Source organism: Crocodylus porosus, unplaced genomic scaffold (genome assembly GCF_001723895.1).
Source record: "Crocodylus porosus isolate Cpor-Errol unplaced genomic scaffold, CroPor_comp1, whole genome shotgun sequence".
Classification (NCBI taxonomy): domain Eukaryota; kingdom Metazoa; phylum Chordata; order Crocodylia; family Crocodylidae; genus Crocodylus; species Crocodylus porosus.
In genome coordinates, this window is record NW_017728906.1 from 178,359,957 (window position 1) to 178,376,443 (window position 16,487).

The following is a 16,487-nucleotide window of genomic DNA, read 5'->3' on the forward strand; positions in this document are numbered from 1 at the left end:
CGGACTTGATGATCTGCTCAGGTCCCTTCCGACCCTACTAACTATGAAACTATGAAGACTAAGTAACTGTTGAACAGCTCCTCCTTCTTTGCATCTTCTATTAAGAGTTATTAAACAGTGGACCCACAGGTTCCTAGTTCCATCTTTTCTGTCTAACATAGTTACTGAACCTTTTTTTTTTGTCATCTTTAAAGTCCCTCACCAGATAAAGCTACTTTTTCCCTTTGCCATCTTGATTTTGTCCCCGCAAGTTCTTGCTAGCTCTTGGTATACTTTCTTGGTGACCTACCCATTTCTCCATTCTCTTTATGCTTTCCTTTTGTATTTAAGGCAGCCTAGAAGCTCCTTGAGCAGCTATACTTCCTGGAAAGACTGTTTCCAGAGGGACTTACTACTTGTCGCACAAACTTAATGCACAGAGCCTTGCAAAGGCATTAGCAAAACTGTTAATTATTTACTGTTAGTAGTTCTTTTTATAAATTCCTGTAAATAAAGTGTTTTTCCAAATCACAAGCCTCACCAAGATACTATTAGTAGCTCACTTGCTGCTTCAGGTAAAAGTTACAGTGCTCAGCCAATGGCTATGGTTGTGAGAGGGTTAACAGGATTTCACCATCTTGGTAGCCACTTGGCGTGCCCGCTGTTTTTAGGCTTGCTTCATTTCCAGTGGAAAAGAAAGCTTCCTCGCTTAAAACATGCACCCCAATTGTGGGAGGGGAGGAAGGGAGGGGGGTGAGCATTTGCAAGGGGAAGGTGCTTGATGTGTATTTGAGGAAATATGGTAATGACATTCTGAAATATTCCATTTTGGTTCCTCTGTGTTTGTAAATATGAAAGGTGAAATCTTACCCCACTTCAGTTTTTGGAAAAGCTCCACAAACTGCCATACGGAAAAGATTTCACACCATACATGCAGGAATCTGTACTTCTAACACAGTTGTTATTACAGCCTTAAACATATTTTTACAATTTACCTTCTTTTATGGAAATACAATATGACTCTTACATGGTACATAAGGTAATGATTTAGTTGAACGCAGTATTCATAGTGACTTCAGGTTGTACTATGGTACAGAGTTAATTCCTTATTTTTAAAAACCACATTATGACTTTTATTTTGGTTTACTTAAAAAATAATAAAAGTTGGGACTAAAAAAATACATTAATCTTCCAGAATGATTGGACTATTTAATTGTTAAGCATCCAGAATTGCACACTTTAAGTCAAGCTGTTTCTGTAGTTTTTGATTGATTTTCTAATCTTGAAAAATGTGTGATGATGCAGTGTTTCATTTTCTTTTGTTTCCCTGATAAATTATTTTCATTTACTGCAGCTGAACCAAAGAAGAGCATCTAATTTATCAGCTTCCTTGAGAGCATGAGGTACCATTGGTTAGTAGTGCATGGAAATGTTATTTTAACTTTGATATTATTTGCCATCACCATTCTTGTTTAAATGTGTAATATGACAAAAAAAAAAAACTTCAGAGGAATATATTAAAAAACTAGGGCTTCAAACCGTAGTTTAAATTAGATGAAAAAAAGTATTAAATTTTAATGAAAAAATGATTTGTGGTTATGTTAATGTTTTATTTTTACAAATATCTCAAAAAATGTTTACTTTTATGTTTCATAAAAAAAGGCAACACAATGTGTTGCCCTAGATAACTGTAGGGTCCAGAGAATAGAAATGATAAACTCACTGCTTTTGGCTACATTATCACTTTTAGTCAATTACAATGATACTAATTCAAAATTTCTAAAATAGCTGTTAATAGGTAAAAGTCACAGACAATTAAAAAAATTATGTTCCTTATCTGCAAATTGTTTTTCACCAGGGGTTTTGATGAAGACATGCAATCTGTCTTTGAGAAGGATAACACTTGGGGTCTCATCTCTTGCTTAGACTACTCCAAATAAACTGCTTGACTATATTTCTGTGAAAAAGTACAAGTTTGAAAATGTGCCTTCAAATATTCTCATACTGCCTTTTCACTTTGCAATAATGTACCCAAAGAAGAATAAATATTTTTGTTTCCTTAGAACCTTCATATTGGGTTGTTCTTTGTAATTCCATCTTTACAGAGATTCCAAAATTATCCTAGTTTGCCATCTAGAACACTTAAAATGTCTTTGTTATTCTTATTTCTGTTATGGAAACCTTAAACTATTTTCTACATTTCTAACAGAAAAGCCCCTTAAACAAAGCTTTGGAATCTCTAGCTTATTTTATATTACAGAAAAGATTCTTGTTTAAACACAGCCAATTACCTTTTTCTGATTATAATCTTTTGATTACAGTGTGTTTGCCACAAATGTTACTCATTCTCTTGCTGAACACACAGAAATACACTGACAGGCAATAAAGTCCATGAATGTACTTTTGTGCCTTCTAGCTATAATTCATTCCAACTATAATTCTTGGTTCTATAATTTGTTTTTGGATGGTTGTCTCATACGAAGTGCAATGATGTAAAAACATTTAGTCAAGTTCTCTTTTAAATCAGCAATTCAGTTAAGTTCTGCATATGTACATTAGAAAGCTGTACACATACGTGACAGTTTTGTGAATATGTAATATTGACAACATGAAGTATTTTGTTGTAGTTAAATAATGTAATTGTTACATCTTTTCAACTCCAGCTATTTGAAACTAACATTATATTTGGTCTAATGGCTAAGTGGTTGAATATTAAATGTGGCAGAAGTATTTCTGAACCTCTTCCTTTGTTCACTGCAGTACACTTGCAAGATTCTGTTATAAAATGATGTTTACTGTGCAAAATAGATCATTAATCATTGGTTTTAATTACTATTAATTAGAACAACCACATCTGCAGTAAAAGAAAGGCAGCATAATATAGCTTTCAAAGGATAAAGTACTAAAATAAAACAAATATCTGAACTAAGCAAATAGATCAAGCTTGTTACTCCAATGACTGCTGTGTATTAAAATGGTATGTTGGCAATAATGTACAGCTTAAAAGAGTTTGGATCTACACCACAATCTAATTAGTTTAAGAAGCTTTCAATACACACAGGCCCCAATTCATAAGCATGTTATAATTTAGGACAGCATATACACCATGAACCAAGGCAAAGAGGGAGTTATGCACCAGTAAGCAGCGTTCTTTAATGTGAATTTTCCATACATTCTCACTTGTGCATCTGTTGAATATTTTGAATTTTTACCTGAAAACTTTTTGCTTTAGAAATACCTGTAAAGTGTGCTCTGGCCTCACTTCCCATACTGGTAAGGGGAAATAAGAGATGTTGGGCACTTCCTGCTTGCTCCTCAATGTCCTCTCAGCCTACGCTGTATTTGACTTTGAGGGAAAGAGGAAGTAGGTATGGATACAAATGTGTATATGAACAGTACATTTTGAATAACTCCAATTTCTGGTAAATAACTTCCCTTTTCTCAGTTGCGTGCCCGTCCACATACACTTACCAACTTGCAGGTGACTCCAAAGCTTTTGTCACATACTAGAGCTGGGTCTCAGTCCTCTAGGTCAGTGATGACCAAGCTTTTGGTCTTGCAGCCAGATGAGTGGTGTACGGTTAGTTGGTAACCTGGATCATCAAGTCCCACATACAAGAATCAGGCACTGTGGGGCCCTATCTGATTTCTCTGTGTGCTGGGACTGAGTCTTTAAGTGGAAGGGAAGTGGTGCTACTTCAAGAGCATTACTGCTCCCCTGCTGCCAGATTTCCAGACAAATGGGGAGCCCTATAGGCCAGATGACATGGCACTGGGGGCTGGATCTGGCCTGTGGACCAGGGGCTGATCACCCATATGCTAAGTAAACAGCAACATGAAAACTGTCTAACCAAACATGGTGTCTGCTCCAGAGTCTCATGCAATTGTGAAATGCTTTGGGAAAGTATGAATTAAGCTCCAAAGGACCACCTTGAAGATACTGATTCTAGGAAAACTGTGAAAGACAACAATAAAGGAAGCCAAAATCCACTGTGTCTCTAAGCAGTTTGGCTGCAGAAATTAACAGAAGTAGGTACCTCCAGAAGGGTTTCATCATATGCAAATGGCAAGAGCTTTCTTGTCTTGAAATGAAAGCAGTTTTGGACAACACAAACCTAAGAACACAAGAGCAGAAGTACCATACTGGGTCACGCCAATTGTCCATTTAGGGACCTCAGGCAGTTATCTAGTCTGACCCCCTGCTCAAAGCAGGACCATCCCCAACTAGATCATCCCAGCCAAAATTTTCTCTAGCCAGGTTTAAAAACCTCCAGAGATGGAGATTCCACTACCTCTCTGGGTAACCTGTTCCAGTGCAAAAGCAACCTCCTAGTGAGAACATTCTTCCTAATATCTAACCTCAACTTCCCTTGCTGCAACTTGAGACCATTGCTCCTTATTCTGTCGTCTGCCACCACTGAAAACAGTCTAGCTCCATCCTCTTTGGAACCAGCCGTCAGGTAGTTGAAGGCTGCTATTAAATCCCCTCTCAGTCTTCTCTTCTCTAGACTAAATAAGCCCAGTTCCATCAGCCTGTCCTTATAAGTCATGTGGCCCAACCCCTGAACCATTTTTATTGCCCTTCACTAGAGTCTCTCCAATATTTTCGCATCCTTTCTGTAGCGGGGGAGTCAAAACTGAATACAATGTCCTCAACAGTGCAGGATAGAGGGAAATAATGACTTCCCCTGACCTGCTGGCAATACTTCTACCAATGTAGCCCGGTTTGCTGTTAGCCTTCTTGGCAACAAGGGCACACTGCTGGGTCATATTCAGCTTATTGTCCACTGTAACTCCCAGGTCCTTTTCTGCTGAGCTTCTGCCCAGCCAGTCAGCCCCCCAGCCTGTACCAGTGCCTGGGACTGTTTTGTCCGAAATGCAGGACCTTACACTTGTCCTCGTTGAACCTCATGAGATTTCTTTTGGCCTAATCCTCCAATTTGTCTAGGTCACTCTGAATCCTAGCCCTACCCTCCAGAGTATCTACTACTCCCCCCAGCTTGATGTCGTCTGCAAACTTGCTGAGGGTGCACTCTATGCCATCTTCTAGGTCACTGATGAAGACACTGAAAAAAACGGCCCCAGGACCAAGCTCTGGGGCACTCCACTTGATACTGGCTGCCAACTAGATACTGAATCATTGATGACTACTCTCTGAGCCTGATGCTCCAGCCAGTTTTCTATCCACTTTACAGTCCATTCATCCAGGCCATACTTCCTTAGCTTGCCTGAGAGAATGTTGTGGGAGACCATACCAAAAGCCTTGCTTAAATCAAGATACATCACATCCACTGGTCTCCCCAGGTCCAAAAAGCCAGTCACATCATCATAAAAGGTATTCACATTGGTAAGACAGGACTTGCCCTTGGTGAATCCTGCTGACAGTTCCTAATCACCTTCTTCCCCTCCAAGTGCTTAAAAATGGATTCCTTGAGGGTCTGCTCCATTATTTTTCCAGGGACTGAGGTCAGGTTGACTGGTGTGTAGTTCCCTGGATCCTCCTTTTTCCCCTTCTTAAATACGGGCACTATGTTTGCCCATTTCCAATCATCTGGGACCTCTCCCAATTGCCATGAGTCTTCAAAGATGATGGCCAGTCTCATCAGCCAACTCCCTCAGCAACCTCAGGTCCATCCCTCCTGGCCCCATTGAGTTGTGTATGTCCAGTTTTTTTAAATACTTCCTAGCCTGTTTTCTCATCACTGTTGGCTACTCACCTCCTCTCCCAACTGTGCTGCCCAGTGCAGCAGTCTTGGTAGCTGACCTTGCTTGTTAGAACTGAGGTGAAAAAGGCATTGAGCACTTCAACATTTTCTGCATCCTCTGTTACAAGGTTGCCACCTCCATTCTGTAATGGACCCACACTTTCCTTGATCCTCCTCTTGTTACTAACATACTTGTAGAGACCCTTCTTGTTACCCTTCACATTCCTTGCTAGCTGCAACTCTACTTGCACTTGGCCTTCCTGCCTTCATCCTTGCATGCCCAAACAATGCTCTTATACGCCACCCTTTTTTTTTTTGCGCAAGTTTCCACTTCTTATAAGCTTCCTTTTTGTGACTTAGTTTACTGAAGAGTTCCCTGCTAAGCTAAGCTGGTCTCCTGCCATACTTGCTAGTCTTCCTGCACATCAGGATGGTTTGTTCCTGCACTCTCATTAAGGCTTCTTTAAAGTACAACCAGCTCACCTGGACTGCTCTCCTCTTCAGACTGGATTCCCAGGGGGTTCCTGCTAATGAGTCCCATGAGTCAAAGTCTGCTTTTCTGAAGTCCTTACTCTGCTGCTGTCCATCCTTCCTATACTCAGGATCCTGAATTATCCTCCATCATCTCATGGTCACTGTTGCCCAACTTGCCATACACTACTACATTCCCCACTCATTCTTCCCTGTTTGTGAGCAACAGGTCAAGAACAGCTCTTAGACAGCCACTGCAGCACTTGCGGAAGTTGAAGAAGTTGTCCTCAACACTCTCCAAAAGTTTCCTGGATTGCCTGTGCACTGCTGCATTGCTCTCCCAGCACATGTCAAGGTAATTTAAGTCCCCTATGAGAACCAGGGCCTGTGACTGGGAAACTTCTGCTAGGTGTTTGAAGAAAGCCTCATCCACCACTTCCTCCTGTTCTGGTGGTCTATAGCAGACACCCACCACAACATCAGCCTTGCTGTTCTGCCATCTGACCCTAACTCAGAGACTTTTAGCAGGCCTATCTTCAGTTTCACACTGGAGCTCTGAGCAATCATATGGCTCTTTTACATAAAGTGCTACTCCTTCTCCTCTTCTCACCTGCCTGTCCTTCCTAAACAGTTTATATCAGTCCCTGACAGTGCTCCAGTCATGCGAGCTATCCCACCAAGTCTGTTACCTCAATCATGTCATAGTTTTTTGACTGTGGTAGGACTTCTAATTTTTTGTGCTTGTTTCCCAGGGTCTGTGTATTCATGTACAGGTATCTAAGGTAACTAGTTGATTGCCCTGATTTCTCAGAAGGATGAAAACACCTCTCTTTGATGTCCCCTTGTGCTTGCTCTTCCTTCAGGTCACTCACTTCCCCACTTACCTCAAGGCTTTGGTCACCATCCCTCAGTGAACTTAGTATAAAGTCCTCCTCACTTAGGTTAGCAAGCCTGTTTGCAAAGATGCTCTTCTTTCTCTTAGTCAGGTAGCTAACATCTCTTCCCAGCAATCCTTCCTCTTGGAAAAAACATCTCATGGTGAAAGAAGCCAAAGCCCTGCTGGTGACACCATGTGCACAGCCACTTATTGACCACAGCTCTTTCTCTTGACCAGAGGCATCAAAGAGAACACAACCTGAGCCCCAGTGCCTTCCAACCTGACATCCAGAGCCTGTAGTCACTTTTGATCTCCTCAGCGTCTCCCCTAACAGTATTGGTGCCCACATGGATAAGCATCATGGAGGAGTAGTCAGAAAGCCAGGACACAGAGCTGGGGCTGGGAACAAGCTCCCAGTTCCCTACTCTGGAATCACAGAGCTGAGGGTGGGAACAAGCCTCCAGACCCTGCTGCATAATTGTGATTGTGGAGCAGGAGCTGGGAGCTGCTTGCATGGAGAGAGTTCCCCACCCAGCCTGGAGTTGGCTGTGACCTGACCCTGACCAGGACAGTTCCTGGCTAGCCCCAGGCTGCATAGGGAAGTCTGTATGTGTGGCCTGGAGGTGGCTGGGGACTGTCCCATTTCAGGCAGTCCCCAGCCAGCTCTGGAGTGCAAGGGCAGACTTTGCTGTGCAGGCTGGGGCTAGCCAGGAACTGTCCCAGTCAGGCACAGATCCCAGCCCTGCAGCTATTTCCAAGCCCCAGCCTCGATTGGGCAAATGAGGCATGGGGCTTGGAAAGAGCTTCAGGGCAGGGGCAGGTCCCAGTCAGGTCCTCTGGGAGGAGTAGGCCCACTGGTGAGACAGCTAGCAGTGAGCCCCCAGCTGGGCAGGGAAACTGATTGGGGAGCCAGGGCCAGGAGCTCCCTGCTGCTGGGCAGGGGGACATTGTTCCCACCTGGGCTCTGCCACCGAAGCCTACCCTTCAAGCAGGCAGCTGTAAAAAGCAAAGAGCAATCTCTCAGCCCCCACTAGGAGACAGCTGTCTCCCGGCCCTGTGCTCCCTACCAGCCCCTGGGCTAGTACACAGAGGGAGCCTGGAGCTTCCCCTGATTGTTGCAGGAGGCTAGTGCGGGGCCAGAGGGGGCAGAAGCAGGGTGCTGCCAGAAACAGCAAATCTACTCCTGAAACCCTGCATTTGTCGATGCCTGCCCAGGGTGGGTTTACCCTAGAGTAATTTTCCCACTGCATGTGCATGTGTATATGTACCCAGTGGGTAGAAAAACGCTGGTTGGCCATCAATCGGCAGATAGTGATGTGCTGCAAAGTGTATATTAATTGGAGGCTAGAGATAGATGAGTGTGCTTGAATCTAGACTTTGCCAGGCAGCTGAAAGGAACTAAGATTTCAGAAGTAAGTACCTTCCTTACCACCTAAGCACAGGTCCATGAGGGAAGATAGGGCTGCAGAGCATTCTATAAATAATGTTAAGGCAAAAAGTCTCAGATTAAAGGCTCAGCTCATAAGACGTATCCAAAAGTGAGTATGTATATGTGAACAGTTACTCCAGTGGTTATCAACATTTTTAAACTCAAGGCACCCCTTGGAGAATACATTCACCTCCTAATTTTTCGTCACTTTTTGACTATGTAAAAATAATAGAGCAACTTTCTTGATTCTTTGCAATGTTGCAAAGAACTGAGGGAGATCACAACTGGTCAGAATGTTTTTAACACTATGAATTCCTATTCAAAATTTCTGAATCAAGTTTGCACACCTAACAGTGCTAACACTGGATGGTACCCCATGCCCTCCTTGAAAGGATATCATGGCATCATGGTTGAGAAAGTGAGTTACTCAAAAAGCAGAATAATAAATACAGATGTAATCTCTAAATACACCATATCATAACTTGTATCAAATATTTATAAACACAATAAAATAATACTAGCAATATTAAATAAAAATATTACTGTAATTTTAACCATACTTCCTCATCCTAGATTTTAATTGCACTTTCCGCTACCTCTCTCAGGATGTGTCTTTTTTTCAGATTTAGCCCCAGCTTGTATCTAATGGTTTCTCTTTCCCTGCCCTTCACATATGCAATAACCTCTCACCTGAGCACATATCAAAAACAAAATTAGATGAGTCCAGTGCTTTTGACTGAATTCAATCCACTTGGTGCAAACCAGGTATCCTGGTCGGGCATGCACTTCCCCTCTGGAAACTCTGGATATCAAGGTGACGACGAAGGTTCCTCATGCACTACCCTGAGCTAGAAATACATTTTGAGTATGAATAAGGTTCAAACACAACCCTGTAACTAGCATTCTCCAGCTCAAAGCACTTCCCCACTCAGCCTCTAGGTGCTCTGTACGGCCCTTTGGAAGTGGCTCTCCTGCAGCTCTGTCACTTTCCTACAATCTAGATCACATTATCTGGTGTAGAGGCACATAAGCTTCAGGTGTTCCAGTTATACAATTTGGATCTGGCCCATAGTGATTCAGAAAGTCCCTTCCAGATTGGAACACCATTCCTTGCTATTTAGGCAACCAAGTTATGTAGAACTACTGATAACCTTCTCATGCTCCATCTTAAAATGAATAATGTTTCTTGATTCCACTGTTTCTATTGGGAGACTGTTTTATGTACGGATGGTTAGAAATCACTCTCTAACTTTCACTCTATATTTATTAATGAGCAATTTATATCTATTTGCTTTTGCATCCTTTTGCTTAAATAGATCTTTCCTCTCCCATGCCTTTTCACAGTTTACATAAGCTTCCACAAGGACACAACATTTTTCCACAATTTGCTGGGAAAATATCAGCTCAACAGCTTCAGCACAAAGAACAGTGATTCCCAGCAACATCCATGGAAGAATGCAATATAAGTTAGGAAATAATAGAAGTATGGAAATAGAAGTATTGTGGCTTCCCCCACATCGCCTAGGCCAAACTGGATATTTAGATCTGAGTACAAATGACCCTGGATAACTCTCCCATGAACACAGAGTGAGAAAAGTAAGATGGAGGCACTGTTCTGCTTAGTAGGTCTATAACATAACTGGAACTTTAAAAGGAACGTGCAATTCCATTCCCTGCAATTTATTAGCAGTGGCCAAACTTCAAAGGATAAGTGCTAAGACTCAAATACCACTTGTTCTTTGAGTCAGCACATCTGATGATTAGCTTAGGGGGCTGGGGACTTTAGTTCTAACTTCCATTCTGAATCACTTCTCAGACTTATTTGTTGAGCTCAGGAAGGCAAGGGTAGTTTATTTTCTGAAGCCTTGCTCAGGCTAATTTAGAAGAGAGAAAGAGAGAGAGAGAGAATGAAAGATGAGGCAAGAAGTGTGGGAACCACAGACTAATGGAGAAAACCTCTTTAAAATCCCAACAAAGATTTGAGGTTAGCAATCTGTTTAATATGTCAGCGTAAAGCAGAATAACGTATAGACAAATATACAGATAGGAACAGATTTAGCTTTCATAGTAACATTTAGAGATACAGAGTTAAGAAGAAATATTTTAAAATAAAAATACACAGGAACAGGCTGGAGCTTCAATCAGGCCCTCACTGAAATATAGTCTCTAAGGCATTGCTCAAATTTACACCCTTTGTACAATGATGTTCTTGAAACTCATCCTACACTTCCTTTCCAAGTTAGATTGTTCCTAGGATTTCCCTTGAGGAAATTTCTGCCCTTGCTCCCTTCACTGTGGCTCAAAACCCCCCACTCTTACACAGTTTATATTGGTATTAGATGCAAGCAGGCCAATGTACGAGTTTGTCTCATGAGGAATTACCTGGAATCTCAAGGAAAGGTTTTTGCTCCTATGAGTAGAGTATTGGAGGCCATTGCTGCACCCCTTGAAGTCAATTATAAAATTCTCTATTGACCTCCCCTAAGAATGGAGTCAGGTCCCTTAATATCTACCATTCTGTTATTCTGCCTAACAACTGTATTTGTACTAAACAACAAGAGGCTCTCTCAAGAGATAAAAGAGGGATGCTAATTCAGAGCATTACAGTTCATAACAGCCTGTCTGCATGGAAAATACACAGCAATGTAAACCAAGACTCATCAATGTAATAAGATTTGTGTGCACATAAAACAACTCATAATTTGTTCTGAGATCAGGCATAATCCATGTAAATTGTATTGCAATAATATTTGTGTAGACATGTCTGAACTCTACAACAGCCTGAGTTTTCTCTAGTTACCTTTCCTCACTGCTTTGTGTCTTGGCCTGACCAGCCACTCTGCTTACCTGCATGACCTTTGGTGACCAGATACCACCTCCCTGTTTAAATGCTGATGTGTAGCCAGATTCTACCCCTTTGCACTTACATACTAGGTAGCAAGTCAGAAAGCTACAGGAGAAATACTGACCAGGTGCACAACATATTTTCCAAGCTAACCCTATGACAGGCCTGTTTCCAAATGGGTGCCAATTCCATCTAGTCTGATATTGAGGGTCTTCTTGCCCTCTGAGGATAGACGAAGTGCAGGAAGTTTGTGCATGCAAGTAGAAAAACTATATTTTCAAATAAATGATCACAAAGGTTTCTCAGGGCCAAAAATAGTTGGCTTTGCAATTGTCCCTGAAGACTCAAGATTTGAAGTAGCTTATAAGCAGGTTAAAGGCAAAAGCTGCATCCTGGCAGTACTTTAGCCACTGTTATACCATGAAGTGCTGGGTAGGATTTTGGCATGGCATGATAACATGGCCCTGTATTTTATCTTGGACAAAGCTGACAAGAGGGTAAGAGGGATAGCTAATTCCATCCAAGCGGATGTCCCAGACAGTCCTGTACTCCGTTTTGCCAGAGCCTCATCAAGGCTCTATACAAATGGACTTGGATACCCACCCCCTGTTGCCTACTAGCATGCAGCCCCTGAGACTACCCAGGGTGTCTCTTCACAGTGTGCTGAAATATGGTTTGCAGTACATTTTAAAACCTCATCAATAATGGTTTTATAGTGAAAAAGGAACCCTAAGATTGGATTTTGATATAAAAAACCTTGCTAAAATATATATTGTGGGGGAGGGGAAGCTTGGTGAGGTACACACCTTAAAACCCTTCCTCATTTATGTTTCCATGGAAACATACATTGAGCAATAACTTCTTGCACCTTCCTGGCCTTGCAGGTTGCCACCTACAATGTCCAGATACCACTGTTAGTGTGAGAATTTAAAAAATGAAGTTGAGTAGCAGCTATTCAGGGATCTTGTGGAAATGAGGGTGATTCTGAAGCAAGAAAATGAGATAAAAAGAAAGGAAAAGGACTGAAAAGCTAAAAAACAGGACACTGTACTAAGTAAAGAGCTGGTTAAGAAAGGGTTCTATTTGACCTAGGGAAGCTTGGAAAACGGGTCCTAAAATAACTTAGTTGAGTCTGAAAGGGGCTAGAGACGTACTAGCAACAATTCATGAATATAACAAACATGAAGACTGTGTTGTTGGGGAATGTGCTCCATCAAACCTGCTGCATGCTGTCTTCATTACAGAGACCTCACATTATAAACAGCAGCTGCAATTTTGTGTATGCAAGTAGTAACCTCAGTTCTACAATCACCTCAGCACTTCTTCTAGTGGTAGATGTTTTCCCATAAGTCCCCCCTGCCTCAAGCCCTTCAACCTTGCAGGGAAAACAGCTTCTTTGGAAACCAAGCCCTTTTAACCTCTCAAAATCAAATGTGGGGTTGCCACCATGCTACCTTCTAATGTTTCTTCCTAATCCCTAAACGAGTGGACCATTCCACCTCTAAGCTCCTAAGTAAAATCTCTCACATTATTTAATTTAATTGTGCAGATAAGGGGAAAGAAATGATTAATTGTTGCACTTTGGACACTATGGCTGCGTCCAGACAAGCATGGATGTCTGGTTTTCTGGGGACAAGTAGCGGTGATGCACCTTGCTCTCCTGCTACTTGTCCCTGGGGAATGTCTACACCATGCACGCTTTGATGCACGGCACGTTACCCCAGGTGGGATGGGGAGGCTGGGGCCAGCGATGAGCTGGCCAAGCAACCTTACCTGTGGCCCTGGGAGCTTCCAAGGGCTGCAGCAGCAGTGATTCTGCCACATAGAGCCTGGCTGGCAGCTAGAGCATGGCTCCAGGAGACCTGGCTTCACTTCTGAGCAGTACGCACCCCAGATATCCAGGGGTCAAAAAACCCCCCCCAAAAAATGTGGAGCAGCACACGTATGGGCAGTACGCCCTTGCAGTGCAGAGAACAACTAAACGTGAGGTACGTGGTGCTGCAGATGTGTTTGCGGTGCCACTTACCACACAGCCATGCTTCTCTGGATGGGGCCTATTTGTACTGGTTTAACTTTAACGAAAACAATCATGTTTTTTAAATCTTTGTCCATCTCCTGAAGTATTGCTGTTTGTAACATTCATGGCTACCTAAAAAGGATCCATGAGCTAGGAACAACAAACTCTACACAGAGTTAATGAGCCTGCCCATGCCTATTAACCCAGAAACACATACTGGCTATGCACTAAAAGCTAAAGATATACAATATTTAAAATTTATGAAAGCATACAAAGGAGGCATAACAGACTGTTTGAAAAGACTATAAAGTTTCTCCCCAACTGATTACAACTCGGGAACATCATGTGTACAAAGTCACCAATAACTCCCTGAAAATAAACAAACCTGAAAAATGCAAAAATAGCACCTTCTTAATATGAGTACATGTTTCCATCACAACAGCCCCGCCAATTGATCGGCCAGTGCCAAATTGCTATCAATTAGTTGCTAAACAATTAGGGGTTAGGAATTTCCAGATGGTGTGGACCACATGCTCTTGAGCAGGCAGGAAGTCATAGCTGCAGCTGTTCATAATACTGCAACCAAATCAGCTCAGTTGCACAGATCACTTGTCTGGCAGCAACATGTCAAATATATCCACACATACTACTGCATAGGCCTGACTACTTGCCTTGCAGCTGTCTCATCCACAACAATCCAACAGGAGTTTGAAAAAGATGCTAATTATACGATGGTAGAAGAATTCATAGGATCATAGGAAGTCAGGGCTGGAAGGGACCTCAGGAGGTCATCTAGTCCAATCCCCTGCTCAAAGCAGGACCGGCCCCAACAGGATCATCCCAGCCAAAGCTTCGTATGCCAAGTTTTGAAAACCTCCAATGATGGAGCGTCCACCACCTCTCTGGGTAACCTGTTCCAGTGTTTTACTACCCTCCAAGTAAGAAAATTCTTCCTAACATCTAACCTAAACTTCTCTTGCTGCAACTTGAGACCATTGCTCCTTGTTCTGTCAGTGCAGGGTACAGAATTTCTCTGTATGGAAACAATGACTCAGACTAAATCGAAAGACTGTTCATTTAGGGCACATAAGTGTTACATTTCTATTGGTGGAGCTGTAGTTACACTGGTAGAAACCCAAAGTGTGCAAGTATTGAAGCAATTTCTGCTGAACAAAAAATGGCAGGAACAGTAGGAAAATCTACCACTTACAGCAAGACAGATGTGGCCTCCATTAGAGTTTCTACCACAGAAACAAATGATTGTGTACCCATGATGCACCTCATGCCACTGTTACCTGTCAGCTTTGTGTTCCTGAGGGAGCCCTGGCACCCAGCTTGCTGGACTTACAAAGGACTTTTCCTCACCTCCTCTCCCCCCAACCCGTCTCCATACACACCTCACATAACCAGAACTAAGCAGAAGAAAAGTGTAATAGGCATCTTGGGCTGTACATCCATCGGTCCCAGTATGGGAGGCCTATTTAAACTCGATTGACTAAAACTCAGTTGCTGGGTTAGGGAATGCTGAGACAAGAGACCGAGTCCAAAGGGGTATGGGCAACATTTGAACAATGGTGAAGAGTTCATCACAACATCCAGCCCATTGGAGCCCTGACCACAAATGCTGTCATACTTTTCCCAGGATGACTGGTGGAAGTCCTCCCTACAAAGTTTATGAACACTCCAAGTAATCAATCCCCCTTAACTATGTTCCATGTGTCCTTGGGATTTCCTGTTTTAGAAAACAGACCAAATCAAGGCACCAGCAAAAGACTACAGTAAGATCTGAAAGTCATGCTAAGCTGAGGCTTATTCTCAACAGGTAAAATACAAAAGCTGACGGTGTCAGCTTGTACATGCTGATCAACCTGGCTGGGTCAGGTATGTCACATTAATATATGTGTGTGCGTGCATGCATGCATGCATGCATGCATGCATCTGGAGGAACCCAGCCTCATTGAAACGGAGTCCTGCAAGATAGCTCCACTGGGGGTGAGGACTTGCAGAAGGGAGAGATATAGCTCCATACAGAAACATAAGTAACACAAGCACTGCACTGATAGAATTACAGAGACCCCAGAAACGTACCCCTAATAAATGAGTGCACCTCAAAATGATGGACAAATCTGGTAACAACTTAAAAGAAAAGTAGTTACAATGGAAAAATCTTGTTTCAGTGTAGATAAGCCCTGCTTTATAGAGTTCACTTACATGATTTCCATTGATAAGAATGGAAGCTTATTTTTCTAAAATCTGTACACTCATTTGCAAATAACTATTGCAAAAAATTCACAGATGATTAAGGGAATTAATTACACTGATAAAAAGAACATACTTGTGGAATACTGTTGAGTGACTGCCTCGTGAAAGCTGCACAATCTATAGCAGTCTATACAATTCTGAGTGTTAAAGAAGATTTATAATCATAGCACAGGAATCAAATGCATTTTGCTCAGGAAAACCAGTGATTTTACAAAGAAAAACCATTACATTAATCTGGTTCTATTTGAACAAGCTGTTTTTTAAGAGTCCAGGGGACAGTTTTATGATTAACTGGGGTATAGGAGAAGTGATGACCTAACATAAATTTCTGCCTCCATCTATCTAAATGCCCTAAATGTCCTAAAAGTATCAAATGTTATATTACCACAATGCTTAGGGGAACAAGCAGACATCTCAAGTCCCCTGTGTTGTGCCAAGGACTTCAGATTCTGGGCAGATTTCTCATGGGCATTGCTCTGAATCAGAGAAATTCTACACACTGTTCTGCTCTTCTTCCATTCCCTTTAAATGCAACAGAGAGGGGCCCCTCTGGCTGTGATGCTTTCTGCCCCACTAAAGAAACAAGACTATCTGTCCAAACATGAGGGAAGACACCCAGGACCGCCCACCTGATGGGCAGACGAAAACCTGATGGTGTTTAACACTGAAAAATGTAAGGTTCTCCACCTTGGGAGGAAAAACTTGCAGCATCCTTATAGGCTCGACAGTGCTACTCTGGCTAGCACTATGGAAGAAAGAGACTTGGGGGTCATCATTGACCACAAGATGAACATGAGCCTGCAGTGCGATGCTGCGGCTACTAAAGCGACCAAAACGCTGGCTTGCATCCATAGATGCTTCTCAAGCAAATACTGGGATGTCATTTTCCTCTTGTACTTGGC

The 16,487-nt window shown here is 42.4% G+C and overlaps 1 protein-coding gene and 1 long non-coding RNA gene across 3 annotated transcripts in view; one reads left to right on the forward strand and one right to left on the reverse strand.

Moving 5' to 3' along the window:
* The window catches only part of LOC109306729, a 16,813-nt gene extending 14,765 nt beyond the window's left edge, over positions 1-2,048 (forward strand). The window contains exons 2-4 of one of the 2 annotated variants that reach the window (XR_002100095.1): positions 331-459; positions 1,334-1,391; positions 1,838-2,048. This is a non-coding gene — a long non-coding RNA (uncharacterized LOC109306729). Of the gene's footprint in view, positions 1-330; positions 460-1,333; positions 1,446-1,837 lie in introns of those variants that run through there. The other variant, XR_002100094.1, reaches the window with a different exon arrangement.
* The window catches only part of DYNC2H1 (dynein cytoplasmic 2 heavy chain 1), a 427,915-nt gene that overhangs the window by 120,794 nt on the left and 290,634 nt on the right, over positions 1-16,487 (reverse strand). The gene's annotated exons all lie outside the window — the stretch shown is intronic.